This window comes from Dioscorea cayenensis, unplaced genomic scaffold (genome assembly GCF_009730915.1).
Source record: "Dioscorea cayenensis subsp. rotundata cultivar TDr96_F1 unplaced genomic scaffold, TDr96_F1_v2_PseudoChromosome.rev07_lg8_w22 25.fasta BLBR01000447.1, whole genome shotgun sequence".
Lineage (NCBI taxonomy): Eukaryota > Viridiplantae > Streptophyta > Magnoliopsida > Dioscoreales > Dioscoreaceae > Dioscorea > Dioscorea cayenensis.
Genome location: NW_024086838.1, coordinates 863 through 23872, shown reverse-complemented (window position 1 = coordinate 23872; position 23010 = coordinate 863). Strand labels below are relative to the sequence as shown.

Genomic DNA, 23010 nt, shown 5'->3' with positions numbered 1-23010 from the left:
AGAGATCAAAACTTGAGTTTTAGAGGAGTGCAAGGTGGAAGATGAAAGGGTTCTTTGAAAATGGAAGATGATGAACAATGCCATTTCATATTCTTATAGGCACATGGGGGTGTGGATTTTTTCACACCCCCGCGTGGGTACTGTACACGACCGCGTGAAAATTCCACGCAGCCGTGTGGACTGCAAAATTTCTTCGTAAAGTCCAGAAAGTGCTCGAAACTCCAAATTAACACCAATTTTTCAACATTAAACATCAAATTCACCTTAAACCATGTTATACACATAAACAATAATTCAAATCACCAAAAAAATTCCACAAAAACACCAGCGATCAACAAAATTAATCAAGACACACACTCATGAATTTATTTTTGCAAAATTTAAATTTTGAGTCTAAAAACTAATTAAAAGCTTGGGTTGCCTCCCAAGAAGCACATGTTTAATGTCACTTAGCTTGACGTAGCTGTTTTTACCTCATGGTTGCTCATAAAGATGAAAAACCTCTTTTCTAGCGACCTCCACACATGATGGATAGAAGTTCTTCATACTCAGGGAGAAATTTTTAACTATGTTACCGAATGAGGGAATGTCGCGCTCTTCCTTTGTGTGCTTGTCCCCTAATGTGCTGGAATACTTTCGGTGGCGACGTCTCGACCTCTTGACTCGGCGAAAAATCTGTTTCAAAAATCCTCCTTGAGGTTGCTCGTTAAGGACTTGTTTTTCACAATTAGTTGTGTCCTCCACCTCAATATCCGGCCACACCTCATATGGATCTTGATTGAGAAATTCCTGTAGGTACTCATCAGAAATCTCATCATTGACATCAAAAAAATAACAAGTACCATCAAAGTCAAGAGAGTGCATCATTGCTTTGGCGAGACGGTATGTGATCTTTTCCTCTCCAATGCGCAATGTCATCTCGCCTCCATCCATGTCAATGAGAGCCTTGCAGGTTCTCAAGAAAGGTCTTCCTAGAATTAATGGAACCTCTGCATCTTCATCGACATCTAACACAGCAAAATCAGCAGGAAACATATACTTGTCAACCTTTACCAAAACACTTTCAATTATACCTCGAGGATGACGAACGGAGCGATCGGCCAGCTGTAAAGTCATGCGGGTTGGCCTTGGCTCTCCCAACCCTAATTTCTGAAACAATGTGTACGGCATGACATTAATACTAGCTCCCAAATCGGCCAAATCTTTTTCTCCCACAAACCTCTGATTGACAAGGTATGATAAAGCATCCCGGATCTTTCATTTTGTTTGGCAGATTCTTCTGAAGCATTTCCGAATGATAAGTGCTTGTGCGATATGAAAGCGAAGCATTCTTTCCTTATGTTGAGCATTACTTTTCTTGGGTTTTTACACTAATATGTGTGTTTTTATGTTACTTTTATGTAGGTTGGGTTGTGAAACCAATTATGAAGGAAAGAAGCCAATGTGGATCACAATGCACCAATTTTGGAGGAAATCTTGATAAAGTTCAAATGCGAAAATATGAGTCGGGTGCGAGATGCTAGAGTGTGTGCCAACCTCCCCGTATTTGAGTTAGCACAACCATTTGGAGGGGCACAAGGGCAGTCACACTCAAGCATTTTGACTTATGCACATAGAACAAGATCTCCATCAACTTGTCCGTCATTGAAGAAGCAAAGCGATCCACAGCATAAACGTGTGCCCGTTTATGTTACCTCGATGAAAAGTGGATTCGGGAGTATTTTTGGCAGAGTACTGTAGGAGGTTACTGTAGCAATCACCTTAGCAGTTACTGTTCACAGCCGGCCGAGAAAACAGGAATTCAGAGAATCCACAATGGGCGTGTGGAAATTATACACGCCCGTGTGGAAATTTCACATGGGCGTGTGTAAAATCCATAGGCCCGTGTGGTCGTCCGATTCCAGCCCTATTTAAAGCCGATTCAGCCCCGATTTCAACATTCTTTTCTCCATCTTTTCCCCAACTTGAGAGAGGGTTTCAGCTAGGGTTTTGAAAGGTATTGGCTAGGGTTTTGGAGAGGTTCTACGGCTCCGACATCATCATTCCTTAGGAAGAAGGTTGGTAGGGGAGCTTTCGTCAAGGCGTATCCTATACCGGACAAGGGAATCCTTGGACGACGAGTAGAGGACTTTCTACAAGACCATTGACATGACTATCGAGGGGGTTTCTCTATGGATTCATTTATTTTACATTCTATTTCTTTGATTGTACGTACCTCCATGGAGAGCTAAACTCCTAGTGTGTACTTGGGTATTTGTGAACCCTAGGATGTATTTGTTTCATTGAATCTTTTTATTATGCTTTCAATTAATTGATGTTAGTTGTGAGTTCCAACCTTGAATGCTTGATTGTATGAACATTTTCCCTAGACTGACAGTAGGGTTGAGAGTTTTTGTTGGTAACCTTGTGAGTGAGTGACACACCACGAGCGTTAGACAAAGCTAGGTTGGAGAGGGTTGATAGGGTGAGTGACACGTCCGAATATGCGTGTATAAACAGCAAGTGCACGGGTGTCGAAGTAATAATTACCCCGGTGAGTGGGTAGTCGAATCCACAGGGAACGGAAGTATTAGTAATAACCACTTCTCAATTATCTAGTCGGAATCAATTAATATGATGAAGTGAACTAATTGCAAACAAAAGCAAAGCGAGTATGCAAGAAATAAAGTAGAAGAGTCTCAATCACTAAGGATGAGGTATTCGAGCACGATCCCCTAAGATCTTCCTTGAAGCTCTAGATTCACTAAATGCTCTACAATCGAGTCTAATGAGTCGAGGTAATCCAACGATAACCAATCCTTGTCTCCAAGCAAAAAGGCACTAGTCCCCTACAAGGTCCCGTGGAGAAATCGACCAATCTCAACACTTCACACCCCATATGACCGCAATATGCTCTAAGGAAACCTAAGAGTGAAACCGATTCCTAAATGTAGATCCAACCCTAATTCCCGGCGAAGGATCCTAACCCCCTACAAGGTCCCGGCGGAGAAATCGAGCAATCTCACGCCTCACACCAAATATGGTTGCAAAGAGAATATGGAATACGGAGATAGGAAACACTCAATCGAAAGGGAAAGGGGACATTCCTCCATCTCAAGGCTCACCCTCTCAACCCTCTTTAATCTTGGAAATCTAACTCTAATGGAGACCTCACACATTAAAGTATTAAATCATGCAATGTAATCAACCACAAGGATTAACAACACTAGCAAGCAATTAAATCACAAGATTAAAACTCAAGACAACTCGGATTAACTAGAAACATTAAGAGAATCAATCCAAAAAAATATAAATCTTAGGGTTCACATGCCCAAATACCTACTAGGGTTTAGCCCTCCATGGGCCTAGTTACAAAAACAATAATCAATACAATGAAAAAGCAATAAAACCCATAGAGAAAAACCCCCTCGAATTGCATGCGGATTGGCCTTGATTGGTAGTTCTCCGTCTTGAAGGGTTCCTCTACGAGCTAGGTCGCCAATGGCTCCCCAAGGTGCTATGACGTCGAAGGAACCTATCAAAGTTGGTGAAGAACTCCCTATCAATCGGCGAAGACCTTCTCCTCAAACCCTAGCCGTCTCTCTCTCAATATCTATGCTCAAAGCTCCGCCAAAAGTCCCCTTAGAATCGGCCAAAAGGTGTATTTATAGCCTCACAACGCGTCTGTCACGTGCCCCCACGCGCCCGCGTGGATTTTCCACGCGCCCGCGTGGATTTTCCACGCGCCCGCGTGGGCTGCAGGAATTTCCACGCGGTCGCGCGGAATTTCCGCGCGGGCGCGTGAGCATGATCACTGCTCGATGAATTCGGCTACGATGATTTCCGCTCATGATTTCTGCTGCACAACAATAAACATTCTCCTCTTAAGGCCACACGATCGGGCACACGATCATATGGTAGGCTATCCGGCTTTTCCTTCATCAATGCGTCTTGAAAGGTCTTGAAATCTTTACAAAGAGGAGGAATGTGGAGACATGGCTGCCTTTGTGCCCTTCCATTAATAACTTGGCTTGCAAAAACTATGGAAGTTGGCACACATCTCCTCATACACGAACTCCTCTTGTGTCTTCCAACTTGATTTGTACAAGAACTCCCAATATTATGCCATAATAGCCTATCTTCGCTCCCTTTTGAAATCCCAATGTCTTCACAACCTATATGCATAAAAGAACACCCAATACACGAAATGAGACATAAACCGTATAAAATATGATGCTCAATGTATGTAAAACATGCATAAAAACATGTTCACTCAAGCACTTATCAGTGAGTCGAGAGGTATAGGAGCGTCTCCTTTCCCCTCCGGCGTGATAGATTCTGCCTCTGTTCCTCAAGTTCTTTGCGGCAATATTAGAGTGAATGGTCTAAGGGATGACCCTCCGCTTGGGCTTAGTTGCGCGTGCAATGGAGTGAAGTGTTGAGGTGATCTTAGTATCTAGGTCTTAATTGTGGTTATTGACCTTCCACCTAGACCAAAGGGTTAGGTCTATAATTAGGAAGAGATTTATCACTTGGAATCCCTAGAGCTCATTCCAACTCTATTCGAGTGTGAGGTTGGTAGGTTATCTAATCTCTTCTCCGGGACATGTATAGAGTTAGACATAGTTGAACTTAGATTTGGGACTATGTATTTAAGGATTTCCATGACTTACCATTGCATTCATTAGGAAGCATAAAAGAGGGTTCTTGCACTTGAAACAATTGTCCTAGGCGGAGCATTATCCGAGTACCCCATCTTTATCGATTGCCTTACCTCCTCCTTTACTCGTGCTCTCTTACCTGTTGTTTTACTTTTGAGAATTGAATCATTATAACACTTATCACTACTAATTTTTCACAAAGATAAGAAGCGGATTAAGTGTTTTATTCCCTACTCCCTGTGGATTCGATACCCGCTCATCCGAGATTATTACTTCTACAAACCCGTGCACTTGCGGGATATATGCAAGGGGACCTTGTCACCGAATAATTCCCTTCTAACACCACAGCCACACTTTCCTCCATTTTCCTCTTGTTGGTCAAAAGGTCCTTCAAGAACTTTGCATAACAAGGCATTTGAGATAACGCCTCTACAAAGGGAATGTTAATGTGTAACTGTTTCAATTGATCCAGAAATTTCCTGTTTTGCACATCAACTTGGTCTTTCTTCAAATGCGCCGGATAAGGGATCCTTGGAGTATATGAAGGAAGTGACGCAGCTGGCCGCTTCTCATTATCTTGCACCTTATCATTTGGTGGTTTTTGAGGAAATTCAGCAGTCTTCCCAGTGGGGGTTTTAGCTTGAAGAATTTCAGATTTTTTCTCAGCAGTGAGCTCTTCTTAGAGCTCTCAACCACTTCTCAAAGTGATCACCTTCACTTGCTCCCTTGGGTTAGTCTCCGTGTTACTTGCTAGGCTCCCTAAAGGTCTCTCTGCCAATGACTTCGCTATTTGTCCAACTTGATTCTCCAAATTTTGTAAAGAAGTAGTATGATTGCGGAGTGTTGCCTTTATGTTTTGTAACCTTGTGTCGGTTGATTGACTAAACTTTGATAAAACCCTTTCTAATTCTGAAACTCTCTCCGGAATCGAAGGTGTTTGCTGAAATCCGGGTGGAGCAGTGGTCTTTTGCTACCCTTCATTTCCCCACAAGAGATTTGGGTAGTTTCTCTACCCTTGGTTGTAGGTGTTGCTATACGGATTACCTTGTCCTCTTCCTGAATTGCCCACAAAATCTACTTGTTCACTTGTGGCTGAAGTTGTAATCGAGATAGGACAATCAGACGGCATATGTGAGCCCCCACAACCATCACAACTTGTGATTTCAGCTACCTTTGATGAAGTCAAAGTGCCCAATTTCTTGCTCAATGCTTCTACTTGGTCTGCCAAGGATGTAACTGCGTCAATCTCATGGAGTCTGACCACTTTCTTCTTTTCTCTTGCATTCCATTGGTAGCTATTCATACCCATTTCCTCAATCAATTATCGGGCTTCTTCGGGGGTCTTGTTTCCCAATGTTCCTCCTGTGGCGGCATCAAGAAGTTGTTTGTTACTCGAGTTCAACCCATTGTAAAATGATTGAATAACCATCCACTTGGGGAACCCATGTTGTGGATACTTCCGCAAGAGGTCCTTGAATCATTCCCAAGTCTCAAATAAAGATTCAAGCTCCATTTGAACAAATGATGATATCTCATTACGAAGTTTTACCAATTTCCCGGGAGGAAAATATCTTGCAAGGAAAGCCTTGGCCATTTCGTTCCATGTTGTTATTGAAGCTCTTGGCAATGAATGGATCCATTGTTTGGCTCTTCCCTTTAACGAGAATAGAAAAACCCTCAAGTGAATTGCATCATCCGAAACCCCATTGATCTTCAACATATCGCAAACTTCAAGGAAATTTTCAATATGATTGTTTGGGTCTTCATCCTCTAACCCATTAAATTGTGCAGACTGTTGAACCATTTGAATGAAGCCCGGTTTTAACTCAAAATTCTGGGCTGCTATCGGTGGCCTACCAATGCTCGATTGTGTTCCACGAATTGTAAGCCTAGCAAAATCTAAGAGTGTTCTTGGTTGCCCCTCTTGTTCTGCCATATTTTTAGATTCTTCAACCTCTATTTCGGCTGGAAAATTCTGTTCCTGCACAGGTTCCTTTCCCCTTTGATGAATTCTTTGCTCAATTTAAGGATCCTCTTCAACCAATGTCGAAGGGTTCCCTCAGGTCATAACCTGTAGCTGAAATCAATGAAATGAAACAATAAGAATGGTGAAAGAGAGAAGTATGAAGTGGAAATAGTAAATGAAAATGTGAATGACTAAAGTAACCAAGTCCTAGTGTTCCTAATATCCCGTTCCCCGGCAATAGCGCCAACAACTTGACACGTCCGAATATGCGTGTAAACCACAAGTGCACGGGTGTCGAAGTAATAATTACCCCGGTGAGTGGGTAGTCAAATCCACAAGGAACATAAGTATTAGTATTAACCACTGCTTAGTTATCTAGTTGAAATCAATGGATGTGATGAAATGAACTAATTGCAGGAGAATTAATAAGCAAGCAAATGAGCAAGAAAACACGTAAAGGAGATCTCAATCAATAAAGATGAGGTACCCAGACAATGCTCCCCCTAGGATCTAACATGAAGCTCATGATTCACTAAATTCTTCTAAACCGAGTCTAATGAGTCGAGGTAATCCAAGAACAACCGGCCCTTGCCTCCAAGCCACCAGTACTATTCCCCTACAAGGTCCCGGTGGAGAAATCGCTAAAGCCTTGGAAACCCTAACCGCCTTGCCATCAAAGTGCTCGCGAAAACCCTTGCCAAAAGTCTCTCAAAAATAGGGCAAACGGCCTATTTAAAGCCCAAAACCACGCCTGTCACGTGCCCTCATGCGCCCGTGTTGATTTTCCACGTGGCCGCGTGGGCTGCAGGAATTTCCACGCGGGCGCGTGAACAGTATTTTTTCTACAATACTACTACATTATCTAGGGCTTGAGAGGATGAGTCGAGAGGTACAGGAGCGTCCCCTTTCTCCTCTAGCATGATAGATTCTACCTCCATTCCTCGAGTTCTTTGCGGCCATAATAGAGTGAATGGTCTAAGGGATGACCCTCCACTAGGGCTGAGAGGGTGAGTCGGCCATAATAGAGTGAATGGTCTAAGGGATGACGCTCGTGTACCTCTCGACTCACCCTCTCAACCCTCTCCAACCTAGACTTGTCTAATGCTCGTGGTGTGTCACTCACTCACAAGGTTACTAACGACAACTCTCAACCCTAGTGGGTAGTCGAATCCACAAGGAATAGTTCTTCTGAAACAAGAAGTACTACTATTTTGCTAAAGTGAAAACCAATTTGTGAATTGATTCAAGATATTAATTCATAGAAAAGTGGAAAAGAAAACAGAACCAGAAAGAGTAATCGAATAGGACGATCAATGGTAAAATGGGGTAGCCGGACAATGCTCACCCTAGGACTAATATTTCAAGTGCAAGACTAATATTATGCCTCCTAATTAAAGTCTAATGAGTCATGGAAATCCAAAGATACATGATCCCAAACCTAAGGTCAACCACGACTAGCACTCTACACTATGCCCGGCGAAAAGGAGTAATCTCAATACGTCATACTCTGTGGAACTGCTTGAGGTTCTAGGGACTCCAAGTGATAAACCCTATTCCCTAATTTAGATCTAACCCTTTGGTCCAGGCAAAAGACCCCTAATCACAATTAAGCCCCAGCACTAAGGATTACTCAACACTTCAGGCTATTGCTCATGCAAGTAAGCCCCAATGGAGTTTTTCTTTTACCACTTCACTCTATCATGATCACAAAGAAATCTTGGAACATGGAGGTACGATAAATTATGTCGAAAAGGAAAGGTGATGTTTCGCTACCTCTCGACTAACTCTCTCAACCCTCTTCAACCTCCCTAAGTCTAACCCTAGTGAAGTTAACACCCCTTGCAAGGATTACCTACATAGATTCTCAACCTTAGTGTCACTCTAAGGGAAAATCATAATGATAAGCATGCAAGATTGAAACTCAATTAAAACATCAATTAAAGAAACAAAATAAAAGTCAATGAAACAAAATCATCCTAGGGTTTACAAGTCCAAACACCCACTAGGGGTTTAATTGAACATGGAGTAATACATAGTTAAAGATAAAATCAAAAATAAGTGCAAGCAATCCATAGAGATAACCCCCTTGTGATCCATGTTGATGGTCTTGAGGAGCTGCCACGGCTTCTCCAAAGACTCCTTCATTAAGCCTTGGGCACACTCCGCTGAATTAAGGCCATTGGAAGCTCCCCTAATAACTCTCCTCCAAAAAAAATTGATGTCAAATGCCATAAAACCACTCGAAAACCCCAGCAAAAACCTCTCCAAACCATAGCCGCGCTTTCCCCAAAAGATAGGTAAAAGGTAGGAAGAAGATCCCTAAAATAAACTCTCCAAGCGGTATTTAAAGGGCTGAAATTGGGCATCCATACGCCCCTATGTAAATTCCACATAGGCATGTGGATTTCCAGGTTTCCATTTCTTGCGCACTATAAATAGTAACTGCTACAATAATTTTACTACAGTAAACTTCTGCAGTACTTTTTCTATAGTCTCCCGACTTCAATTTCTTCATTGGGGCTCCGTGTTGGGCACACATCGATGCAGTAAATCATATCATACCTTCTCCTTAAAACACATTGACGAAGCTCTTAACAATGTTACACAAGTCGAAACATATAAGTGGGACTACCTTTGTGTCTCTCTAATTTGTGTATTCACTTGAACATTTTGGAGGTTAGTACACACCCACATATTTTTTATCACAACTTATGCCTTGACACTTATTCGATACAAGAATTTGCTAAACAATTGTGTAAATGATCTATCTTTGCTTTCTTTCTTCCAGACTTGTCTCCATAACCCTAAACGCACAAGAGAGCACAAATACACACAAATGAGATATAAAATCTGATTAAAGTGATGCTTAGTGTAAGAAAAAGTATACTTAGTAATACTTATACACAACCACTTATCAACAACAAGAGAGCCATGCCCTGGGATGATTCCTATGAGCTATTGTATGCCGACTGACCTCTAATACCTACCAGGTATATTCTATGGTTCATCTGTGTGCTCAAAAGCAATGTTATGGTTCTCAAATTCACCATGTTTTGCTAGGGTAACTATGGTTTCATTCACATCAAGTTTTGCTATCACACAAGACAACTACAAATATGGCAATCCACACACCAAGTTTTACCTAAGCAACTGTGCAAATCAAACACATCAAGTTATGCAAACACAAGGTTAAACACAAGAATCCAAAAGGAGGTGTTAGCCACAACAATGAGAGATGGAGGTGTTAGCTACAACAGCAGCTACAACGCTCTAGCTCTCTTTATTGAATCCCATAACTAATGTAACCACAATACATGCAATTAAAACTGATATTCTTATTATCTCCTCTCCCTTTGCCATCAATGCTTTCACATTATTATTTTTTCCACTATTATTCTCATCACCCATGTGTATATATATAAAGAGACATATTAAGAGAAAGATGAGGGTGAGGATAATGAGGAGGAGAAAGGCTTTTTAAAGGACGAATTTTAAGATGGTGTAAATTATAATAAGTGATAGGTTTATAGATGTAAATGGAGTTTTAATCTTTGGTGGACACAAAACTGGACTGGAATCACTTGCAGATATATTGGCGATTGCGGATCAACCATTACCAGGATCTAGTTGGAACTAGAGTGGAAGCTGGAGACTCTCAACTTCTCAGCTCTGCCATCTCTCAGGGTTCTCGACCTCAGTCAAAATCACCATCTACATGGATCTATCCCTACAACCATTTTAGTTCTCTCCAAGCTTACCTTCCTAGATCTATCTTTCAAAAATCTCAAACCATCATGCCTTTAGAGCTTGGTAATCTGTCAAGTCTAAAAACTTTGTTGCTCAATGAGAATCAAATAAGTGGCTCTATCCCTGCTGCCATTTCAGCTCTTTCCAATCTCACCATCCTTGATATCTCTGCCAACAATCTCTCAGGAACCATCCCTTCAGATCTTGGTATTTTGACAATGCTCTACACCATGTTGCTCCATCATAATCAGATAAGTGGCTCAATACCTCCTTCTTTTAAAAAGCTTTTGAACCTGAATTCCTTAGCCATCTTCCAAAATTTCTTAGTTGGTTCCATTCCTCCGGTGCTTGGAAACTTGACCAAACTCAAGTTTTTATGCTTGGGGAGAAATAATCTCATTGGCTCTATTCCTTATGCGATTGGGAATCTAGTGAACATGATTGATTTTCAAATATCTTACAACCAAATAACTAGTCCCATCCAATATAGTATTGGAAACCTGACCAAGCTTCAAATTTGTTACCTACATAATAATAATTTAAATGGTTCCATTCCTTATAAGATTGGGAATCTAGTAACTGAGAGATTTTGAAATAACTAATAACCAAATAACCGTTCCCATCCCATTAAACATTGGAAACCTGACTAAGCTTCAAAACTTTTACCTACATAACAATACCATAAATGGCTCCATTCTAATGAGATTGGGAATCTAGTAAACTTGAGAAATTTTGAAATACCTTCTAATCAAATAATAGGTCTCATCCCTCAAAGCCTTGGAAACTTAACCAATCTTCAAAAGATAATTAATTTCAGAACAATACATGCAATTAAAGCTGATGTTCTTATTATCTCCTCTCCCTTTGCCATAAATACTTTCATATTATTATTATTTCCACAACAGCAACTACAATGCTCTTGCTCTCTTTATTCAATCCCATAACTAATGTTGCCCCAATACATGCAATTAAAGCTGATATTCTTATTATCTCCTCTCCCTTTGCCATCCATTCTTTCATATTATTATTATTATTATTATTATTTCCACTATTATTCTCAGCACCCATGTATATATATATATATATAAAGAGAAATATTGAGAGAAAGATGAGGGTGAGGATGATGAGAAGGAGAAGGGCTTTTTAAAGGAAGAATTGAAGATGGTGTAAATTATAATAAGTGATAAGTTTATAAATCTAAATGGAGTTTTGTTCTATGGTGGACACAACCAATAAGAATTTTAATTTGAGTGACTGAATTTCTAAGAAATCATTTGATTTGGGAGGTGTTGTGTGGTTTCTTGGCCTGAGGTTGAGAAGAAATTAGAAGGGGAAATAGTAAAATATATATTAAACGTAGGAAAAGTTTTATTTTATGTTTCCTCGAGTTTGGTTTGATTATGATGATGAAATTAAATAACCTTGTTATCTCTTTTTTATATATTTCTTTGTTGTTAAACAAAAAAGTAATTTGAAGAAAAATGGATAATTTTTTGTGTTCCTATTTTTATTTTGTTATAAAAAGTAATTCATGAAACATTTTGGCTTTAAAACATTAAAAACATATCTACCTTGCTATTTGATAAGTGCTTGTGTGATATGAATGCGAAGCATTCTTTTCTGATGTTGAGCATTACTTTTCTCGGCGTTTTACACTAATATGTGTGTTTTTATGTTACTTTCGTACAGGTAGGGTTGTGAGGCCGAGTATGAAGAAAAAAACCAATGTGGATCATAATGCACTGATTTTGGAGGAAATCTTGCTAAGGTTCAAACGCGAAAACATAGGTCGGGTGTGAGATGCTAGAGTGTGTGCCAACCTCCTCGTATTATAGTTAGCACAACCATTTGCAGGGGCACAAGGGCAGTCACACTCAAGCATTCTGACTTATGCACATAGAACAAGATCTCCACCAACTTGTCCGTCATTAAAGAAGCAAAGCGATCCACGATGTGAACGTGTGCCCATTTGCGTTACCTCAATGAAAGTATGGACTCAGGAAGTATTTGAAAAATCCACAGGACCGTGTGGATGCCCGATTCCAGCCCTTTTTTAAAGCCGATTTTAGCCCCGATTTCAGTATTCTTTTCTCCATCTTTTCCGCAACTTGAGAGAGGGTTTCGGCGAGGGTTTTGAGAGGTATTAGCTAGGGTTTTGGAGAGGTTCTATGGTTCTGATATCGTCATTCCTTCGGAATAAGGTTGGTAGGTGAGCTTCCGTCAAGGTGTATCCTATACCGGACAAGGGAATCCTTGGACGACGAGTAGAGGACTTTCCACAAGACCATCAACATTACTGTCGAGGGGGTTTCTCTATGGATTCATTGCTTTTACATTCTATTTCTTTGATTGTACTTAGCTCCATGGAGAGCTAAACCCCTAGTGGGTACTTGGGTATTTGTGAACCCTAGGATGTATTTGTTTCATTGAATCTATTTATTATGCTTTCAATTAATTGATGTTTGTTGTGAGTTCCAACCTTGAATGCTTGATTGTATGAACATTTCCCCTTGAGTGACACTAAGGTTAAGAGTTCTTGTTGGTAACCTTGTGAGTGAGTGACACACCACGAGCGTTAGACAAAGCTAGGTTGGAGAGGGTTGAGAAGGTGAGTCGAGAGGTACATGAGCGTCCCCTTTCCCCTCCGCTGTGATAGATTCTACCTCCGTTCCTCAAGTTCTTTGTGGCCATAATATAGTGAATTGTCTATGGGATGACCATCCGCTAGGGCTTAGGTGCACGTGCAACAGAGTGAAGGTTTGAGGTGATCTTAGTATCTAGGGCTTAATTGTGGTTAGGGACCTTCCAAGAGGACCAAAGGGTTAGGTCTATAATTAGGAAGAGATTTATAACTTCGAATCCCTAGAGCTCATTGCAACTCTATTCGAGTGCGAGGTTGAGAGGTTATCTAATCTCTCATCCGGGACATGTATAGAGTTAGGCATAGTTGACCTTAGATTTGGGACTATGTATTTAAGGATTTCCAGGACTCACCATTGCATTGATTAGGAAGCATAATAGAGGGTTCTTGCACTTGAAACAATTGTCCTAGGCGGAGCATTATTCAAGTACCCCATCTTTATTGATTGCCTTACCTCCTCCTTTACTCATTCTCTCTTACTTGTTGTTTTTACTTTTGAGAATTGAATCATTGTCACACTTATCACTACTGATTTTTCACATAGCTAAGAAGCGGATTAAGTGTTTTTATTCGCTACTCCCTGTGGATTCAATACCCTCTCATCTGGGATTATTACTTTGACAAACCCGTGCACTTGCGGGATATAAGCAAGGGGAACTTGTAAAGTTTTTGGGGCCGTTGTCGGGGAGTAGGCGTTTAGAGATACTTCGCACTTTGTTTTCTTAGCTATTTCACCATACATTCTATTTCATATCTTCTTATTCTATCATCGTTTTGATTTCCTTTTCTTTCTTTTTGGGTGCAACTCTAGGTTATGACCCGAGGGAATCCCTCAATATTGATTTCAGGAGATCCTCAGCTTGAACGTACACTTAGAAAAAAAGGGAAAGAGCCTGTGCAAGAACAATCCAAGTGATAAATCTCTTTCCTAATTATAGACCTAACCCTTTGGTCCAAGTGGAAAGTCCCTAACCACAATTAAGCCCTAGATACTAAGATCACCTCAACGCTTCACTCCGTTGCACGTGCAACTAAGCCCCAGCGGAGGGTCATCTCTTAAACCATTCACTCTATTATGGCCACAAAGAACTTGAGGAACGGAGGTAGAATCTATCACGTCGGAGGGGAAAGGGGACGCTCCTGTACCTCTCGACTCACCCTCTCAACCCTCTCCAACCTAGCTTTGTCTAACGCTCATGGTGTGTTACTCACTCACAATGTTACCAACAAGAACTCTCAACCCTAGTGTCACTCTAGGTGAAATGTTCATACAATCAAGCATTCAATTTTGGAACTCACAATAAACATCAATTAATTGAAAGCATAATAAAGAGATTCAATGAAACAAATACATCCTAGGGTTCACAAATACCCAAGTACCCACTAGGGGTTTAGCTCTCCATGGAGCTAAGTACAATCAAAGAAATAGAACATAAAAGCAATGAATCCATAGAAAAACCCCCTCGATAGTCATGTCGATGGTCTTGTGGAAAGTCCTCTACTCGTCGTCCAAAGATTCCCTTGTCCGGTATAGGATACGCCTCGACGGAAGCTCCCCTACCAACCTTCTTCCTAGGGAATGATGATGTCGGAACCGTAGAACCTCTCCAAAACCCTAGCCAATACCACTCAAAACCCTAGCTGAAACCTCTCTCAAGTTGGGGAAAAGATGGAGAAATGAATGCTGAAATCGGGGTTGAATCGACTTTAAATAAGGTTGGAATCGAGCGACCACACGGGCCTGTGGATTTTTCACATGCCCATGTGGAATTTCCACACGGCCGTGTATAATTTCCACACGCCCGTATGAATTCTCTGAATTCTAATTTTCTCGGCCGTCTGTGAACAGTGCTGCTACAGTACTTTTGCTTCAATGTTTCGCTACAGTGCCTGGCCTAACATACTTCCCGAGTCCATAATTTCATCGAGGTAACGTAAACGGGCACACGTTCACGTCGTGGATTGCTTTGTTTTTTTAATGACGGACAAGTTGATGGAGATCTTGTTCTATGTGCATAAGTCGGAATGCTTGAGTGCGATTGCCCTTGTGCCCCTCCAAATGGTTGTGGTAACTCAAATACGAGGAGGTTGGCACACACTCTAGCATCTCGCACCCGACCTATGTCTTCGCGTTTGAACCTTAGCAAGATTTCCTTCAAAATCGGTGCATTATGATCCACATTGGCTTCTTTCCTTCATACTCGGCCTCACAATCCTACCTGCACGAAAGTAACATAAAAACAGACATATTAGTATAAAAACCTGAGAAAAGTAATGCTCAACATAAGAAAAGAATGCTTCACATTCATATCACACAAGCACTTAACAAATGGAAGTGCTTGGCCTTAGGTTCACCAAAGTGTACAGGAAGAGCATTCTACAAGTAAGGGAAATTTCAACATTAAATACAAAAAATCAAAGCTCTAGCTAAAAACTTGAATCAAAAAGGACAACAAACCCGAAATCGTGTACGTATGTGAACTCACTCAAAACAACCCAAGGTATACTCCTCAAAGTTCTAAGTACAAGGGTCTTATTTATCTACAAAAGTGACAACAATTTCAAAGATGGTAGTAGCTTCACACATCCTCTAAGGTAGCCTTTTCCAAAGCGGCCGCTAAGGTGGCTTTCACACTTTCGAGGTGGTAGCTCTTTCTACCGGAGTGGTAGCTTTCACTCATCCTATGAGATAGCTCTTTCTCCCATTAGGGCATAGCATGTATCCAACTTATGAGAGTAGCTTCATACTTCATAGGTGGTAGCTCATTACACCCAACAAGCATAAATAAACAATAAAACTATTTTGTTCTTTCTTTTCATTTTCATTTTTTTTTTAGAATTTAACACAAGAAACAAGTATAACTAGTCCCTTTAACATCGAACAAGAGTTTCCAATAGAGTTTAAATAGTGAGTAGTGCACTGAGTGTAAATCGGGTAAAAATTCCTAGAAATTCAAGCAAGAACTAGAGCATGAAAACATTCAATATTAAAATTTCTCCTAAACTCAAGAATACAATCATTGTAACAAAGGTGAACCGCCATTGGCTATGTGAGCATGTATATCAATCAAGAACAATAAAAAGGATGTGTGCACTATGAAACTCCCCCCCACACTTAAGTTGTACATTGCCCTCAATGTACATATTCATGCTCACTCAAAATATATATTAATGAAGAATATATGTGGGAGAAGCAATCAAAACAATACTCCCCTGACTCCTAGTGTCAAGTTTGATGGAGCTAAGTCTTTGGGAGTAATGTTCCGATGCGTTGTGAAGCTCACACGGCCAAGTGCAAAGTACTTTGGCCATGCCCATGACAAAGTCTCATTTACCAAGATGACAAGACCATCTACATGCATACACGAGGGGGTTCAGTGAAGCACAAGAAAAACAAAAATAATTCAAGTATATAAAAGATAAAGCAATGAATACAACTCAAGAAAATAAAGTCAAATGTCAGTGGCACGCTCTGTCGGCTCCTCTGCTGCTGGTGGTGGTGGAGAAGCACATGGTGGATCCTGTGGTGGTAGAATAGGTGATGGGGATGCTGGAGGTGCCGAGGGAGCCTGAGGGGTCCTCGGACGTAAGACAAATGATGAGGTGACGTCTCGCTCTAAGATCTCCTATAATACGTCGAAATGTGCCATGAACTCTGTGTAATGAGTGACCTGCATAACCCTAATCTCGGCAATCTCTGCTCGAGCCTCAGCCACCTCTGCCCATATCACTCCCACCGCATTCTTGAGCCTCTCAAAGCGATCACGGGCTCGAGATGGTGAAAAAATACGCACGGGGAATGCGTCCTCTGCCGCCGTAGGTGCCTCAGTCTCCATCGGTGCTGGCTGAGGCTCGGGGGCAGGGTGGGAAGCCTCAGCATGATCACCCTCATCCTCAGCTATCTCTGGAGCTGGTAGCACAAAAGTATAAACCCATGTCCGAACTCTGCGGACCATGCCCATTAATCTCAGTGTCTCTAAAATCAGGGGGGTAGGTATACTCGTCTTCTCAGCCCCAGTAATCGAATCCAAGAGACCCATGCCCAACACTAATCTTGCAATGTAGGGGCCTAAGAAGATTACTCCCAGTCTAGCATAATGCCCCTGATGTCTGATGTACTCTGCCATGATGTGCGCTAAGTGAATCGGTACGCGCTGCACCATCGAGTACAAGTATAGAAGCTCCTGCCGGCTCAGAACACCAGTGCTATCACCATGACCATTCACCGACCTACCCATTATGGCATGTAAATATTTGTATGCAGGTTGGGAAAGGCACATGGCCTTGGACACCCCCGGCTTGTACTGACGCTGACCACATAGTACTCTGTAAGCTCTCTGCGGGGTTAAGGCTCCAGTGTAATTAGTCGGAAACTGAGTGTACTCCTCAGTGTCTGTGAATGCCTCCTCATACAAGCCGAGCAGAACTGAAAACTGAGTGATGCTCAAGCTATGGTGGTGTCTAAGTGCTCTAAACTGAATGGTGTCCAAACTGTCAAAGCTCACGTAAGATCTATCAAACTCGAATAATGATAGTACCTCTAGTGCAAATTCTCGGATGGCTAGCTCTCTAATCATCAATAACTGCCTCCAACCACCTGCTAAAATGAGATCCTCGACCTCATCAGTGAGCTCATCTCCCTGCTGTAGGTCTCTCAGTATACTCGTGTCCAGGAATCAAGTCTGTCAGAACCGGAGTCTTGACAGGCGCTCATAGCGAACCTAATGCTCTGGAATCGCGAAGCTCATGCCCTCAGGCTCATGGGGATGACTCACGCGGCCTCTTATCAGCATGATTCTTCGACTGAGGTGCCATAATCTGGAAAATTTGAAACTTAATCGATCAAACAAGTTGATAAACTAACGCTGCAGAAATGCACACGGTCGTGTGGAATTTCCGCACGCCCGTGTGGATCCACAGGGCGTGAAAGCCGCATGGCCACGCCTTAAAACTCGAAAAATACACCTTAAAATTTCGTCTTCTTCGTTCTAAAACACAAATAATTTTTCTAATTGGATAAACGAAGCATTTTTCTATAAATTCATTGATGGAAAACATGAATTTGCGAAGAAAATAATAAATAGGGCTTACCGACGATATAGGAAGAGAAAATCAAGAACCGGCCGGAAAACCTCACAAAAATCCAACCAAATTGGCACTATGAAGTTGGGAAATAATGTGAGAGTGTTTTCAGATGAGTGGAAGATGTGAAGAAGGAGAGAAACTATTCTTCTTTAAAAAGAAATCGCGCCCCTTAGTGTTCTGTGCATCCACACAGGCGTGCGGAAATCACCCACGCCCGTGTGCCTCATTACGAGAGAGCCACAGGGGCGTACGCACACCCCTGTGCGCTCTTAGGAAAACACATCATTGTCTCTGAACACTCTCCCACGGGCGTGCAGAAAATACCCACGCCCATGCGCCCTTCCCACAGGGGCAGCCGCACGCCCCTGTGGTTTCTCTGGACATTCGAGAAAAATCGCTAAGTGTTCTACACACCCGTGCGGAAATTCCACACGGGCGTGGACATTCACACGCCCAACTCAGAAGGGCACCCACACGCCCCTGTGTCTTCTCGGGGTGAAAAGGGCTCCTCTCCAGAGTTTCACACAAACGTGTGGAAATTACCCACGCCCGTGTATGTTTCACAAGGTCGCCCACAGGGGCGAGTTCACGCCCCTGTGTGCTCTCGGGATAATCAGCCAAACTCTGCAGGAATTCACACGCTCATGCGGAAATTACCCACGGGCGTGCGATATTCGCATGGTCGTTCACAGGGGCAGCCGCACGCCCCTGTGCCTTCTCTGGATGACCTCCCAATGCAAATCCACGGGCGTGCGGAAATTCCACATGCCCGTACGTCTTTCACTGGATGCCTTAGAAAAACCTGCAGACTCTGTAGAAATTTTCTGAACATGTTTACACACTCAGAGCCTGCCTAGTATGCGAGTTTTACCAGCGCAAAACATGGAATAAAGCTCAAACGACATAACTTCGCCAATTCCACATTAAAACATACGATGAATATTCAAAGTTCACAAGAAAATCTCAGCACAAGCATCTAAAAATCAAGACACCAACACTTAACAATTTATTCATGCAAACAAACTAAACTAGAAGATAAGAAAACAGTAAACACTTGGGTTGCCTCCCAAGAAGCACTTGTTTAACGTCACTAAGCTTGACGTACCTTGTCTTACCTCACAGGGGTTCATGAATGAAATTTGCCCTCTTACCCATGGCTTGAAACCATGATGTGCAAAGTCTCTTGAAGGTAGAAGGTAAATTATCGGGCTTCGGACCACATAACAATGATTCTTCCAACTTCTTCGGTTCACGTACATCTCCAACAGCCTTGGAGTGTTTCCCGTGGCGTCTCCTAGCCCTCTTCATTTTCCAGAGCACCTTCTTCAAGATCCCCGTGTTAGATGGTACTTCTTCTGTCAAACCAAGCATCATTACTTCTTCATAATCCTCCTCTTGGTCGAACAAACCCTCATATGGGTCTAGATTGAACATTTCCTGCATGTATTTATCAACAATCTCAACAGTAGTGTCTAGAAAGTATAAAGTATCATCGAAATCAAGACAATGCCGCATGGCTTCAGCAAGGCAGTATGTGAGCTTGTCGTCTCCAACCCTCAAAGTTAGCTCTCCGCCGTCCATGTCAATCAATGCCTTGGAAGTTCGCAAGAACGGTCTCCCAAGTATCAAAGGTACATCCGCATCCTCATCAACGTCTAGCACTACAAAGTCAACCAGAAAAAGGTAGTTGTTCACCTTGACAAGCACGTCTTCAATGATGCCTCTCGGATGTCGTACTGTTCGGTCCACTAGTTGCGAAGTCATCCGAGTAGTCCTAGGCTCACCCAAGCCTAGCTTTTGAAAGAAGGTGTATGGCATAACGTTGATACTTGCCCCTGATTCCGCCAATGTCATTTTCTCACCTAGATTGCCAATATTACACGGAATGATGAAGCTTCCCGGGTCTTTCTTCTTGTTCGGCATGTTCTTTTGCAATACTGCCGAGTATGAAGCATCTAAAATCACTGAAGCACTTTCCTCCAATTTCCTCTTGTTAGTCAACAAGTCTTTCAAGAACTTTACATACTTAGGCATTTCGGCCAATACCTCAACAAAAGGAATATTGATGTGGAGTTGCTTGAACAAACTCAGGAACTTCTTATACTGTTCATCCCCTTGGTCATTTTTCAATCTAGAGGGATAAGGGATTCTTGGCTTGAAAGGTGGTGGTGCCACCTCTATCTCTTTGCTTGTTCCCTCTTCCACCTCTATGACCTCGGGTGCGTGTTCTTTTGGCTTCTCACTCAGAAGCCTACCTTCAACCTCACGACATCTTCTCTAAGTGATCGCCTTCACGTGCTCTCTTGGGTTGGTTTCTATATTGCTCGGTAAGCTTCCATGTGGCCTTTCAGAGAGAGACTTCGCAATTTGCCCCACTTGATTTTCAAGGTTATGCAAAGAGGTGGTGTGGTTGCAAAGTGTAGCCTCGACTGATTCAAACCTTGTATTTGTAGATTGCACAAATCTAGTCAAGTGCTTCTCTAAGTCATTCATTCGGGTTTCCAAACCTGAGACTCTGTTTTCCACTTGAGGGGCTTGTTGTTGTTGTTGGAAACCCGGTGGCCCCATGGCCTTTTGTATATCCTGATTACTCCATGAGAAATTTGGATGATTCTTCCAACCAGAATTGTAGGTATTGCTATATGGGTTTCCTAGAGGTCTCATGCCATTACCTACAAAATCAACGTTCTCCACCGAACAAAAATCACCGATAAAGATCGGGCAATCGGAGGGAGCATGTCCTCCACCACACCCGGTGCAATTTGTCACGGCCGCCACTCTATTTGAAGTTAGAAGATCTAACTTCTTACTCAAATTTTCCACTTGAGCTGCCAATGAAGTTACCGCATCTATTTCATGGAGACCGGCCACCTTTTTCTTCTCCCTAGCATTCCATTGGTAGCTGCTTAGCCCCATTTCCTCAATTAATTGACGGGCCTCATCGGGGGTCTTGCTACCTAAAGTACCTCCTGCTGCCGCATCCAAGAGTTGACTTGTACTCGGATTCAAACCATTGTAAAAGGTTTGAACAATCATCCACTCCGGAAATCCGTGTTGCGGGACACTTTCTCAGGAGTTCCTTGAACCTTTCCTATGTCTCAAATAGAGACTCCAATTCCAATTGAACAAAGGATGAGATCTCATTCCTAAGCTTTGCTAATTTTCCGGGAGGGAAATAATGGGCAAGAAAAGCTTCTACCATCTCCTCCCATGTGGTAATTTATGCTCTAGGTAATGAGTGTAGCCACTGCTTCGCTCTCCCCTTTAGGGAAAATGGGCAGGCTCTCAACTTCATGGCATCATCCATCACTCTGTTTATCTTCAGCATATCACATACCTCGAGAAAACTCTCTATATGACTGTTTGGATCCTCATCGGCCAAACCATTGAACTATGAGGATTGCTGCAACATGTGGATGAATGCTGGCTTCAGCTCAAAGTTGTGAGTTGTGATCGGGGGACGCACGATGCTCGACGGTGTCCCCAACACTGAAGGTCTGGCATAATCAGATAATGCCCGCTGTTGCTCATTCTGTTCTGCCATGTTTTCAAATCCTTCCACTTCCAAATCAGCTAAAGTAGACTGTTCTTGCACAGGATCTTTCCCTTTTCTTCTAAGTGTACGTTCAAGCTCAGGATCTCTTTCAAACAATATTGAGAAATTCCCTCGGGTCATAACCTGGAGCTGTACCCAAAAAGAAAGAAAACGAAATCTGAACGATGATAGAATAAGAAGATATGAAATAGAATGTATGGTGAAATAGCTAAGAAAAAAAAGTTCAAAGCATCTCTAAACGCCTATTCCCCGGCAACGGCGCCAAAAACTTGACAAGATCACCTTGCGTATATTCCGCAAGTGCACGGGTTTGTCGAAGTAATAATCCCGGATGAGCGGGTATCGAATCCACATGGAATAGGGAATAAAAACACTTAATCCCCTTCTTAGCTATGTGAAAGATCAGTAGTGATAAGTGTGACAATGATTTAATTCTCAAAAGTAAAAACAACAAGTAAGAGAGAATGAGTAAAGAGGGAGGTAAGACAATCGATAAAGATGGGGTACTCGGATAATGCTCCACCTAGGACAATCGTTTCAAGTGCAAGAACCCTCTATTATGCTTCCTAATCAATGCAATGGTGAGTCGTGGAAATCCTTAAATACATAGTCCCAAATTTAAGGCCAACTATGCCTAACTCTATACATGTCCCGTAGGAGAGATTAAATAAAGTCTCAACCTCGCACTCGAATTGAGTTACAATAAGCTCTAGGGATTCCAAGTGATAAATCTCTTCCTAATTATAGACCTAACCCTTTGGTCCAGGTGGAAGGTCCCTAACCACAATTAAGCCCTAGATACTAAAACCACAACTAAGCCCCAGCGGAGAGTCATCTCTTAAACCATTCACTCTATTATGGTCACAAAGAACTCGAGGAACGGAGGTAGAATCTATCACTCCTATACCTCTCGACTCACCCTCTCAACCCTCTCCAAACCTAGCCTTTGTCTAACGCTCGTGGTACCAACAAGATCTCTCAACCCTAGTGTCACTCTAGGGGAAATGTTCATACAATCAAGCATTCAAGGTTGGAACTCATAATAAACATCAATTAATTGAAAGCATAATAAAGAGATTCAATGAAACAAATACATCCTAGGATTCACAAATACCCATGTACCCACTAGTGGTTTAGCTCTCCATGGAGCTAAGTACAATCAAAGAAATAGAATGTAAAAGCAATGAATCCATAGAGAAACCCCCTCGATAGTCGTGTCGATGGTCTTGTGGAAAGTCCTCTACTCGTCGTCCAAAGATTCCCTTTTCGGTATAGGATACGCCTCGACAGAAGCTCCCCTACCAACCTTCTTCGTAAGTCATGACGATGTCGGAGCCGTAAAACCTCTCCAAAACCCTAGCCAATACCTCTCAAA

General features: G+C 42.1%; 2 non-coding genes across 2 annotated transcripts; both read left to right on the top strand.

The window, feature by feature from the left end:
* Positions 1 to 6079: 6079 nt before the first annotated feature.
* On the top strand, positions 6080 to 6186 carry LOC120254433. Its single transcript, XR_005534618.1, has one exon. It is a non-coding gene; the product is annotated as a small nucleolar RNA R71 (small nucleolar RNA).
* A 14939-nt stretch (positions 6187 to 21125) lies between these two features.
* On the top strand, positions 21126 to 21233 carry LOC120254434. Its single transcript, XR_005534619.1, has one exon. It is a non-coding gene; the product is annotated as a small nucleolar RNA R71 (small nucleolar RNA).
* The last annotated feature ends 1777 nt before the right edge of the window (positions 21234 to 23010 follow it).